Source organism: Mustela lutreola, chromosome 4, assembly GCF_030435805.1.
Source record: "Mustela lutreola isolate mMusLut2 chromosome 4, mMusLut2.pri, whole genome shotgun sequence".
Taxonomy (NCBI): Eukaryota; Metazoa; Chordata; class Mammalia; order Carnivora; family Mustelidae; genus Mustela; species Mustela lutreola.
In genome coordinates, this window is record NC_081293.1 from 76,461,644 (window position 1) to 76,474,213 (window position 12,570).

At 40.6% G+C, this 12,570-nt stretch overlaps 1 protein-coding gene and 1 pseudogene across 8 annotated transcripts in view; one reads left to right on the top strand and one right to left on the bottom strand.

Moving 5' to 3' along the window:
- LOC131830072 (zinc finger protein 33B-like) overlaps positions 1–799 on the bottom strand; it is a 32,218-nt pseudogene extending 31,419 nt beyond the window's left edge.
- Positions 1–12,570, top strand: part of ZNF248 (zinc finger protein 248) — a 104,963-nt gene that overhangs the window by 71,489 nt on the left and 20,904 nt on the right. Inside the window, exons 1-2 of one of the 8 annotated variants that reach the window (XM_059172445.1) lie at positions 11,099–11,192; positions 11,928–11,999. The exons of 2 other annotated variants lie outside the window; for them this stretch is intronic. The gene's annotated coding sequence lies outside the window, so the exon portion shown is untranslated. Of the gene's footprint in view, positions 1–11,098; positions 11,193–11,263; positions 11,436–11,532; positions 12,000–12,570 lie in introns of those variants that run through there. 5 more of the 8 variants (XM_059172449.1, XM_059172444.1, XM_059172447.1 and 2 more) reach the window with 5 other exon arrangements.

The window sequence follows — 12,570 nt, forward strand, 5'->3', positions numbered from 1 at the left end:
TCTTAAATACTTGTATCACAGAGATAATTAATTCAATTAGTTCACCCTTTGGAAACTCACGATTTAATATTTGGTCACATAATTTACCTACTTTATGACCACTTTGATCAGATGACAATTCTATCACCAACTAGCTTTCTTCCCAATACTTTTCACCCCTTTTTTCTTATACTCGTTTTGCATGCATTTGTGCTGGTTCCTTTTCCATTACTTGGGCTAAAAGGATGTGAGCTTTTCAAGGAAGACCACACTGCAAAAGATTTACTTGGGAGACGGAACAGAGTCATCCCTTAGGCTAGAGGGGTAATGCATTATGAACAAGTGTTCTGCACATGTGTTGGTCTCAGTTTACAGATCAACCAGGATGTGCCTTCCTTCTTCAGTGGAGTAGCCTCTACAACAGCTTGCTCTCTTGGTCATCACAGAGCCAGCTCACTGGGGCTGGCATTGCTGCAGCTCCAAATTGAGGAAAACCGAATGTTGCGCTCATTTCACAGGAACAAGCCCAGAGGCCGAACTGGGCCCAAGAATGAAAGTGCATACTAGGAGTCTACACGGGAAACAATTCTTACCCACTGAGACAAGGTGGCTATAGTTCTCCAGCATCACCTCCCTGTTACAGGGTCCTCTGAGCAGGGTCCAGGTGCTGCCACTCCTCCTGGGTAAAGCCCACAGTCACATCCGCAAATGATAAGGATGCCTGAAACAGCACATTTGTGTTCAAATGTAAGTAATCACAATGGGAAGACATGGAAAAGCTGTCGAAGAACTGTTACGGAGTTCACTATTCACAATTAGAAAATGTGTTCTGGCGTGCCTACCTTTGTACTTGGTTGGAGGAGAAAGCATGACAGACATTCCTCACCAGTGTGATAAGTTACCGGCATCCCATCATGTGCCTACATGCCATAAAGAACTCTGCTACCTTGAGAATCTGAAAACCAATAAAACCATGACACTGTTCTCAAGGAGCATATAATCTGACAGACACAAGCATGAAGCATCCAACTACCATGTAGCATAAAACCCTACTACAGTAAAACAGGTGCAAAGTAGAGTGAGATTACAGAGGGGAGAAAAGTTCTATTCCTGCTATTAGGGTGGGTTTCACTGATAACATAACATGAACCTGGGCCAAGAGCATAACCATGTACACTTCTAAAATATGGAGTTAAGGGGCACCAGTTGGATTAATGTTTGCCTTTGGCTCCGGTCATGATTTCAGGATCCTGGGATCAAGCCCCATGTCAGGCACCCTGCTCGGTGGGGTGTCTGCTTCTCGCTCTCTCCCTGTGTGTGTGTTCTCTCTCTCTGTCAAAGGAATAAAAATCTTTTTAAAAAATGTAGTTAAAGGAGTCAGTGAACACACAGGAAAGGACTGCTGGGACCATGTTCACATAAAGAGCTACAGTCGTCTTCAGGGAAAATGCTATTTAATAATTCTGAACATAACTCCTGTAGGACGGCGTGTCCAAAATGTGGGTGTCCACATTTTTTTTTTTAGGAAACCCTTTTTTATAAACAGTAAACTTACAACGTCAATTTATATATTAAATTCCATTATTGTTATTTTTCCTAAGTCACTTTTATTTTTTCAAATGAATATATTTGGCATGTAACATTGTATAACTCTGATAGGCTTATATACTGTAATGATGCCAATGCAGCTGTATTTATCACATTACATAATTACAGTACATTAATGTGTATATCCATTTCACTGCATACTGGATTTCTTCATTCTTCTTTTTATGGATTACAATAAATATAGGGAGATACTCAAATATTTTCTTCCCATAACTGATTTGACTGTCTTATACAGTTCATAGGTTTTATACCACCCATTTATGAAATGACCACTGTGGAAAATATAGCATGAAGAAACAGAGACATATCATTCCCAGGTTATCAAAACAAACAGTTAATCCATGTTCATGTCATACACTAAAAATTGGTTAATAGGAAAAACAAGACTATTTTTCCAGAAATGTATAAGGTATTATTGAGAAAAAAAAAAAAAAAAAAACAAAGAATACCTAACAAATGAATACCTTACATTCATGGCTTGGACAATTTAATATTACAAAAATATCTTATTTCTCCACAAATTGGCCTATAAATTGAAGACAATCAGAATTAAAATCTTAGCAGATAATTTTTTTGTGGAAACTGATTAAGCTTACTCTCAGACTTACATAGAAACTTGAATGGCCAAGAATAACCAAAGCTACCTTGGAAACAGGATGGATAAACTCACACTAATTATGGTAGGCAGAATCTAAGATGACGACCTCCAATGGATCCAACAACGTGACATAAACTCCTCTTAAATGGAAGAGACTTAAGTCCCTGTGATTGTGATACATTCTACGGCAAAACAGATTTTGCAAGTATAAATGAGATCCTATAATCATTAGACTTTGGCCTAAAGGGAAGATTTACTTGGGTGGGCCTGACCTAATCATGTGAGTCTTTTATTTATTTATTTTTAATATTTTATTTATTTATTTGAGAGAGAGAGTGAGAGCGCATGAGCACACAAGCTCATGTGAGGGGCAGAGGGGGAAGCAGGCTCCCTGCCGTGCAAGGAGCCCAACATGGGACTTGATCTCAGGACCCTGGGATTATGACCTGAGCCGAAGTCAGACCCTTAACCAACTGAGCCACCCAGGCATCCCTCATGTGAGTCTTTTAAAGAACGTAAAATACCAGAGACCCTTCTTCTGACCTCAAAGAAGAAACAAGCTACTGTGACTCCTACGGCTGTCCAGAAAGAAATTCTGCCACATATGTACAGATGGGAACCCAACCAAGCCTTAGATAAGGAGTCCCAAGCAACACCTTGATTGCAGCATTAATGCCTAAGAAACTTAGCTAACCTACTCCTAACTCATTCTCGTCTATACATCAGGACAACTGCAAATGGACTGGTCAAGCTTTAATGTAAAAAAATAATAATAATAAAAAGTAAGAGCTATGTAAGTACTAGAAGAAAACATGGGTGAGTTCCCCCATAACTTAAGAAAGAATAAAACTTTCCTAACCATGACTAAAAATTCAGATGCAGAGCTCACATAGTTCAGTCACTAGAGCATCAGACTTGTAAAAATCCAGATGCAATAAAATCAAATACTGACAGACCTGACCACATAAAATTATGAACAACCAACCAATTGAGTCCTCTACAAAATAAAAGAAAAACCAAAATCAAAAGAAAAATGACAACCCAGAATTAAGTGTCTGCAACTTACATGACAAAGAAAGGGTTAGGGTCCCTATATAAAGAATTTCTAAAAAGAAAAAAAAAAACAATAACCCTCTAAATATGGGCAAGAACTGTGAAGAGAAAACTCACAGGAAGAGAAATGCAAATGGTACTAAACTTAGAAGATCAAGCTTACCCTTTAAAAAGAAAAATATAAATAAAAAGTATACTGAACTATTTCCCTCCTATTGGACTGGCAGAAATCCAAAAGAATAACCACACATACTTGTTATATGCATAAAAGCATCCTCATATCCTGTTCAAAATACAAAAAAGATTAACCACCATTAAGTGAAATATGGCAATAGTTAGCTAAATTATACATGAATTTACCATTTAACCCAGAAATCCCACTTCTGGGGACCAACCACAAGGGCACACTGATCAAAGAAGAGGTTATATCACTATTTATATTTGCAAAAGACTAAAAACACCCCCGATATTGATTACTAATGGACTCGTTGAATGTGTTATGTTATACTCACACCATGAAGTGCTAAGCAACTGGAAAAGGAACTGAGGAATATCTCTTTGTGGCACTACGGAGTGAATTCCATAGTACATTATTAAGTGACAAAGCAAAGTTTAAGTTAGGGGCACCTTAGTGCCTCAAATGCTTAAGCGTCAGCCTTCAGGTCCTGGGATCCAGCCAGAGTCAGCATCTGGCTGCCAGCACACCTGCTTCTCCCTCTCCCTGTGCCTCCCCAATGGCTCAGGCTCTCTCCCTGTATTCTCTGTCTCAAATGAATAAATAAAATCTTAAAAAATAAAAAGAGCAAAAAAAAAAAAAAAAACCCCACAAAAAACAACAAAAAAGAACTGAGTGCCTAGATGGCTCAGTCATTAAGTGTCTGCCTTCAGCTTGGGTCGTGGTCCTGGGATCATACAAGCATCCCTCCCCGCTCTGCAGGAAACCTGCTTCTCCCTCCTGCACTCTCCCTACTTGTGTTCCCTCTCTCACTGTCTGTCAGATAAATAGACTCTTTAAAAAAAGAAAACCCACAAAGTTTAAGTTAAAATCAAGTACAATATGACAAAGATCTACATATGGGCCTTCTTATATTAAAAATAACAAAATGAGAATCACTATATTGCATATCTAAAATTAATATGAAATTGTATGTTGATTTCACTGGAATTAAAATAAAAACTTAGGGGTGCCAGGTGGTTCAGTGGGTTGAGCCTCGGCCTTCAGCTCAGGTCATGATCTCGGGGTCATGAGATGGAGCCCCATATCAGGCTCTCTACTCAGCAGGGGGCCTGCTGAACTGAAACAAACAAAACAAAACGAAACAAAAAAACCACCAAAAAACAAAACAAAACCGTGGAAAAAAGATTCACAAATCTGACCACATCAACATGTAAAACTTTCATATTACCAATAATACCACAAAGTAAAAAAATAAGACAAACTCTGGAGAATATATTTACAATGAATAGAACAAAGATTACTATACAACACTCATAAAGGATATTTATCAATCAGTAAGAAATACAGAAAAAAATTAACAGAAAAGTATGTAAAACTATACAAAACAGGTAAATCAACATTTCACAGAAGAAAAGTGAAAGGCCCAATCTTATCCAAAATCAGAGAAATACAAATCAAAACAATAAGGTTTTCATCATTCATCAGACTGGCCATAATTTTGAAATAACGGTATCAACTGTGAACAAGGAGACAAAGAAAGCTGTCCTGTCACCTAACAGCTGGTGGGAGTCGTATGGTCACTTAGACCAATTTGGCAGCATAAATTGACACTGGAAGTGCTTAGCCTCTCTGACCCAACAATATGTATCATGTGTGTACACTACAGAATACTTGAAATGCTTGCTCTTCTACAGGGAGAGAAAAAGTAAAAGATGGTCACTGCACAATAATTCATAATAATGATAAACAGAAATGACATAAGAAACAGACAACTAAAATGTATGCTGTCATAGCAGAATATTAAAAGGAATGAAGTAACCAATTTGGATAGATCTTAAACACAATATTAAATTCTAAACATAGGGCCACCTGCGTGGCTCAGTTGGTTAAGCATCCAGCACTCGATTTCAGCTCATGTCGCGATTTCAGGGTCGTCAGATCGAGCCCCATGTCGGGGTCAGCAAGAGATCTGCTAGAAATTCTTCTTTTCCCTACCCCTCCTGCTTGTGTGTGCTCTCTCTCGCTCTCACTCTTTCTCAAATAAATAAATAAATCTTTAAAAAAAAAAAAAGGCAGCCAAAATAATCCTGACAAGTTTGTCAAGAAAATTTGTTCGGTAGAAAATACTGAAGAACTTACATGCTTGCTATAAGGGGCACCTGTGTGGCTCAGTGGTTTAGGCCTCTGCCTTCAGCTCAGGTCATGATCCCAGGGTCCTGGGATCGAGCCCCACATCGGGCTCTCTGCTCGGCGGGGAGCCTGCTTCCTCCTCTCTCTATGCCTGCCTCTCTGCCTACTTGTGATCTCTCTCCCTCTGTCAAATAAATAAATAAAATCTTTAAAAAAAAACTTGCTATAAAGCTACAGTATCAAACACAAGGAAAATCATGATAATATCCACATAAGGATATTATCATATCCACAAATGAACAGAAGTTGGAGTCCAGAAACAAATCCATACACCTATGGTCAACTGACGCTCAACAAGGGTGCCAAGATCATTCAATGGGAGAAAAAAAGAGTCTCTTCAACAAATGGTACTGGAACTGAATATCCACATGCAAATGAATGAAAATGGACCCCTTCCTCATATCATATACAAAAATTAACTCAAAATAGATCAAAGACCTAAATGTGAGATCTAGAAACAATAACACTCTTAGGAAAATACAGGAGTGAATTTTCATGATCTTAGAATGACAACAGATTCTTAGATAGGACCTCAAAGGCAAACACAACAAAGGAAAAGAGATAAAAAAGACTTTACCAAATTAAAACCTTTTGTGAATCAAAGGATATACTTTCAAGAGAATGAAGAGACAACTCACAGAACAGGAAGAAATATTTGAAAATCACATATGTGATAAAAATCTATTCCCCAAAATACTCTTCAATAAATCCAATTAAAAACAGGCCAAGGATTTGAATGGACATGCCTGCGAAGCAGATATACAAATATCCAACAAGCACACAAAAAGGTACTCATTAGACATTAAGGAAAAGCAAATCAAAACCACAATGACATGCTACTTCATATCCACTATGATGGCTATAATAAGACAACAAGTGCTGTCAATAAAGAGAGGAAACGAACTCTCATGCATTGCTGGTGGAAATATAAAATTGTGCACATGGTGAAAAACAGGCGGTCCTGCGGTAATTTAAAACTACAACTAATGCATGATCCAGCATTTTCACTTCTCAGTAAATACCCAGAAGAACCAAAGACATGTATTGTACCAAAATTTGCACATGAATGTTCAGAGCTCATTATTCACAACAGCAGTAAAGCAGAAACAAGCCAGATGTCCCTTAACCAGTAAGTGGATGAACAGAACTCGGATCCATCTACACAGTGGAATATTCTTCAATGATAAAAAGAAATGAAGGCTTGGTAAAAAGGTACACTTAGCTATAAAACGAAGGTCTGAGGATCTCATGTATAGCACGGTGACTGACTACAGCTGATATCACAATTAAAATCTGTTGACTGCAGAGCTTAAATACTCTCACCAAAAAAAAAGAAAAAAAGAAAAAAAAGAAAACCAAACCCCAAAACAAAGAAAGAAAGAAATATGTGAGGTGATGGATGTGTTAGATTAGATGGGAGGAATCCTCTCACAATGTATATGAATATCAAAATCATCACAATGTTCACTACATACCTTATAGTTTTGTCAAATATACCTTAATAAAGCCAGAAAAGAAAAACAATGAAGTCTGTAATATGCTCCAATATGATGAAGTTTAAAAACATTACACTAGGTGAAGGAAACACACTAATAAAATATACATTTTGTATGACTATACTCCTACAAAAGATCCAGAAGATCCAAGTCCATACTGACAGAATGTAGATTAGTGGTTGCCAGGGTCTGACAATTTTGGAGTTATTTTAAGGACGTGCAGTCAATTTATTCTATAAAAATTCGAGGCTTTGTAAAGGGAAAACAAAAACAAACCAAGACCAAGGGAAAGCTCTCTACATGGGCTTTAGTAATATCTTCTCCCAAAAACCCTCATTAACTGGGTTCTGCTTGGTAATCTGTCTTTTGCTCCCACTGAAGAATAATTATAGGCATTTAGTTTGTGGTTTGCCACAAGAAGGTTGTTCATCATTTATATAAAGAGAAACAGAAGTTTTTTATTCAGCTCTTGATGCCAGAAAGTCTTTAGGCTCTGGAAGGAATAGGGATGCTCTATGCATGTTTTTTGGGGGTGGGGGTGGGGGGTGGGGAGGGCGTGTGGGTGGAGTCATGGTTAAAAGTCCGAAATATTTGCAAGTTTGATAACTATCTAACTTTATATGATGTGTGTGTGTGTGCGCGCACGCCAACTTTGCCCTATTGATCTGCTGATCCGATGCTACTGGTCTACAGACCTCAAGATCACCTGCAACCTTGTTCAAAACGAAAATTCTCGGGCCCCATTCTATGGTTTAAAAACACTATTGTCTAGGACATTTTTAAACAATGTCTGTACCCCTCTGTTCTGTTTCAAAGAAATTTTAAAAATGAGAAAAATTTGTTAAGCAAATTATAATATGCTAAATGAAGGAACAGGAAACCTTCAGCAAAGGTTGTACAACAAAAGTTGTTACATCTGTATTTCCTTGTTTACTCAAGTTAGAGAAGGCAACCAAAGCTAAGAAAAAAAAGATGGAGGCACTTTCAAGTGAGTGTACCTTTTGTTTTTCTAAAGCATTGCAGTTTCTCAAATGGCTATCTTTTTTAAACCAGTGGCGATGTGGTCAGTACAGGACTGGGGTAGGAAAACTCAACGTTTCCTCTGGGTTCTGCCCCAACACAAAGACAGGGAAATTCACTTACATTCTCAGCACCAATTTCTTCTCAACCTTCAAGAAGAAAAATAGGTAACTCTCCTTGTACTTCTGTCTTGTAAAGAACTCAACAGCACATCTTTAAATGCCAGATTCATTGTGTGAGCAGAGCTCAGAATCTGGGAAGAGGGAGCACAAAACAAAGAGTAGGGGTTGAACTGGGATTGGTGAGACAAAACAGACTCACATCTAGTTTTAAGGCCCTTTCCCGCAAATCCCTGGAATGCCTCCAGCGCAGTTCTATTTCCCAGGTCATCTAACCATCCTTCACTCCTTCCATCCCAGCTGCCCTGGTCCAGGCTTCTCTCCATTAGGCAGCCTTGGAGCTTCTGAATAGGGCAATATTCTCAAATCTCACTTGTTCTGAACACGCCTGTGAAAACCTAGGATCTGCTCCTCTCTGGGAACTACTCTCTTCTCAAAAGTCACTCCAGAGGTGCCTGGGTGGTTTGTTTGGCTAAGCAAACGACTCGATCTCAGCTCAGGTCTTGATCTCAGGGTCATAAGCTCAGCCCTGCAGTGAGCCTACTTAAAAAAAAAAAAAAAAGAAAGAAATAAAGAAAGAAAAGAAAAAAGAAAGAAAGAAAAGAAAAGAGAAAGAAAAAGAAAAAAGAAAGAACCTCAAATAGTTGTAGGGTTCTCTCCAACTAACATATACTTAGAGACTCCTCCTTCTTACTTCACAAGATGTGCTTTTCTAACATAGATGAGAAAGACACCTGAGGGGCAAATTCATTTTACCTGGAATTGTCACCCAGGCCCACAGTGCCAATGTATTTGTTATTCCATAGACTCTCAGGTCAGACCTTCCATAAATTCAAATCAAGATTGCTGAAAACTGTTACAAACCTAACTTGGATACAATTATAAATCCCATAAACAGAGCTACTACACGGTTAAGATTCAATCGTTCAGATTGTTTATCTGCTAGTGTTGTGACATAGGGTACATAATAATAGCATGGGTGAAATGAAAAGAGTGGAGAGAAAGGAGCTGATCTGAGAAAAGGACCAACAACATGAATGAGTCTTTTTTTTTTAATGATTTTTATTTATTTATTTATTTGACAGATAGATCACAAGTAGGCAGAGAAGCAGGCAGAGAGAGAGAGGAGGAAGCAGGCTCCCCACTGAGCAGAGAGCCCAATGTGTGGCTTGATCCCAGGACCCTGGGATCATGACCTGAGCCCAAGGCAGAGGCTTTAACCCACTGAGCCACCCAGGCGCCCCAAGTCTTTTTTTTTTTTTTTTTTTAAACACAAATGAGTCTTAAATGAATTTTGCTAAGTGAAATAAGCCAAACTCAGGAGATACATATTATATAATGCCATTGACATTCGGAAAAGGGTAAAATTGTAAAACATAAAACAGATCAAAGGGTTGGGTGAAAAAGGCAGGGTTGAGTAATGACCACAGGGAATGAATTAGATTATCCATGAGCCCGTACTGACATAAACAAATGATGAAATAAATGAGGAAAATGAAAATCTTTCCTTTACAGAAGATCCCAAGAAACATATAAACAAAACAGAAAAATCTCCTTTTAGAACACCACAGTAAAAGCGTTTGCAGGCAAGACCCAACAATGAAAGTGAAAATTAGTGGCCAAAACTATAAATATAAACAGGATACTTGGGTAGCCTCAGAGAGTTTCTCCTCAAATTTACTAATACACCTGGTGGTTTTAAAATATGACCATAAATTCGAAAAGGAGCTAAGCGAATTTCCTCTGTTCCTGGGTGTGCACTGGCCTTAGCCAATCCACTCTTAAGTGTAGACTAGATATGGAAAAATCCTAAATATATAGTGCAGAAACCCCGCTGATACCACCTTAACCAAGTACTAAAGGTTAGTATGACGAATCACGTTGATATCACGTGTCACCTGATACACAGGTAGGGCACATCCTTCCAAGGGTATTCTTCCTAAAAATATATACCTCAGTCCAATAAGGAGAAAACATTAGACAAACGTCAATTCAGAGGCACTTTTCACAATACCTGACCACTATTCTTCAATCATGTGAATGCCATGAAAGACAAGGAAAGACCAAAAAACTTACAGGTTGGAGCAGACATGATGATTAAATGTATCGTGGTATCTGGACAGAATCCTGGATCAGTAAAAGGGCATTCGTGGAAAAACTGACGGAATCTGAACAAACTCTGTAATTTCGTTAATACAATTGCGCCCGAGTTGCTTCCTCAGTTTTGATAACAGTACCATGGCTCTGTAAAATGTTAACATTGGGGGAAGTTGCGTGAAGTGTATATGGGAGGTTGCAGGAGATAACGTGCTTTCTTCAAGTTTGGTATACGGACAGTTTTTTACACATGAACGGCTTTTAGTATTAATACCGAATTGCTAGCTTGCTGCTTTTCTCATTCGAGAATAACCATGCTGGTCACAGATAGCGGGTACAGAGATGAAATCCAAACACAGCATCCCTTCTCTTGGCTTGCGTCTAAAATTTGGTCGAAGGACCAGGACAAAGGCCTGGCTCCAGGCAGCAGGAGTGAGTACCTCAGACAGCAATCTCTCAGCTCAGCCGACTGGGCAGAAACTCTCCAGCTGGTTTCTCAAGAAAAGCGCCAGGGGTACACCGGGGAAGAGAATCTTGAGAGAGGTACTGAATAATTTATGCACCAGATATACATGGTAAACGCCTCTAATCTTCATTAAACCCCTGCTAGCTTGGTAGGATGAGTTACTTTTCAAGACTTAGGGGTGAGATAGCCCTCTTAAGGTAGTGGCACTTTCCCAGCACTAGCTGCCAGGAGCTGAGTTCCAGCTCTTCGCTGCCGCCTCACCAAGCCGCTCCCTCCCTCTGCGCATGTGCATCCCCGCCTTCTCCTCCCTGCTCGTCCTTCCCTGGCCTCCAGCCCCTCGTGGGAAACCTTCCCTGGCTTCCGGGTCCACGCGGCGAGGGAGCTGAGGGTGAGCCCCGGGTGATGGGGGCAAGGGCCGAGCGGGACCTGTGCGGCCAGGGGGGTCTGGCGAGGGCAGGGGTGCCCGGTTGTGGGTCGGAGCCCCGCGGGCACGGGAGGGACCCCAGGCGTCTGTGCCGCCTGCAGAGTTGAAGGGACGGCAAGCGGGGGCGTCTCTGCCTGAGGGACTAGGGTCCGGAATGGGAACGTGGGCTCTCGGGTTGGCAAGGCCTGCAGGTGTCCAGCTGCAGTGGTAAGCTGCCTGCGCCGTTGTGCGGCCCCGATGGGGAGTGCGCATGCGTGACGAGTGCGCTGGGCCCACTGGGAGGGGGTGGGGTTGTGGGTGGGGGTGAGTGTGCTTGTGCGACCTGCGTGCACGCTTGGCGTTGTGACGTGTGTGTGTGCGCGTGTCTTAAGTGCGCCGGGCTTTCTAGGAGGGGCGCGGTTGTAGGAGAACCAGGCAGGGTGTCTGATGTGAATGAGTTGCTCTGGCCGAATAGTCCCCGTGATTATTCTGAGCACTCACATTTTGTTAGCTGCTCTTGTATTTGTTGTGTATGTAATAACGTGAGGCTGGAGCTTTGACAATTCTCTAGGGCTTTCATTGCTTGGTTAACTCATTTGTGCAATGGAGGAGGGGAGAGGCTGTACTAGCTAGCCACCAAGGCCCTTTCCCCGCTCTAACATTCCCCAGGCCCCCAGTTATTATTTATTATGTATTCATTTGTTATTTGTTATGTAAAAGCATGACAGTATCCTGAAGCCATCGAAGGCTGTGTGACGGTGGAAGGTCTGGGACAAATTTAAGAAGAGCGAGGTGAGCTGGAGCTGAGAGGGTGGGCACGCAGGCTACACAGGAAATGTCACCCCTTTGGAGAGTTTGTGAGGGCATGGTCGGGATGAAAGGCTCACCAGCCATAGTGAAGGAAATTCTGTCATCACCCCTCCCTGAATACCTGCTCCTTCCCTCATTTTCCATTCCCCATTTGCCACTGTTGATGGCATCTAGAAAGATGCAGAGGTTCCTGCTCTCCTGGCCTTATAGACGTACAGGATGGTAGTGCAGGCACGAGGTTATCTGTTTTGGCCTTATTTGAGAAATGAAAAAAAAAACTTGAGCCTGAGAAGGTGACTGACCAAGATCATGCAGTTTGTTGGTGGCAGAACCATGGTTAAAAGTCAGGTCTGCAAATTCCCAGGCCATGGCTCATTTTGTCACTGTTAATTACGTCAAAGATAGTTTCTCATTAAAAGACCTTTTGAAAGTTGTAAGAAACAAACATTAAACATTTATTTTTTATCTTGCCTTAAATACCCCGATCTCTTTTTTCCAGAGGTTTCTTAGATTTTCTGACCTCAGGGGATTAATAGTGTTCACAGGAAAACGG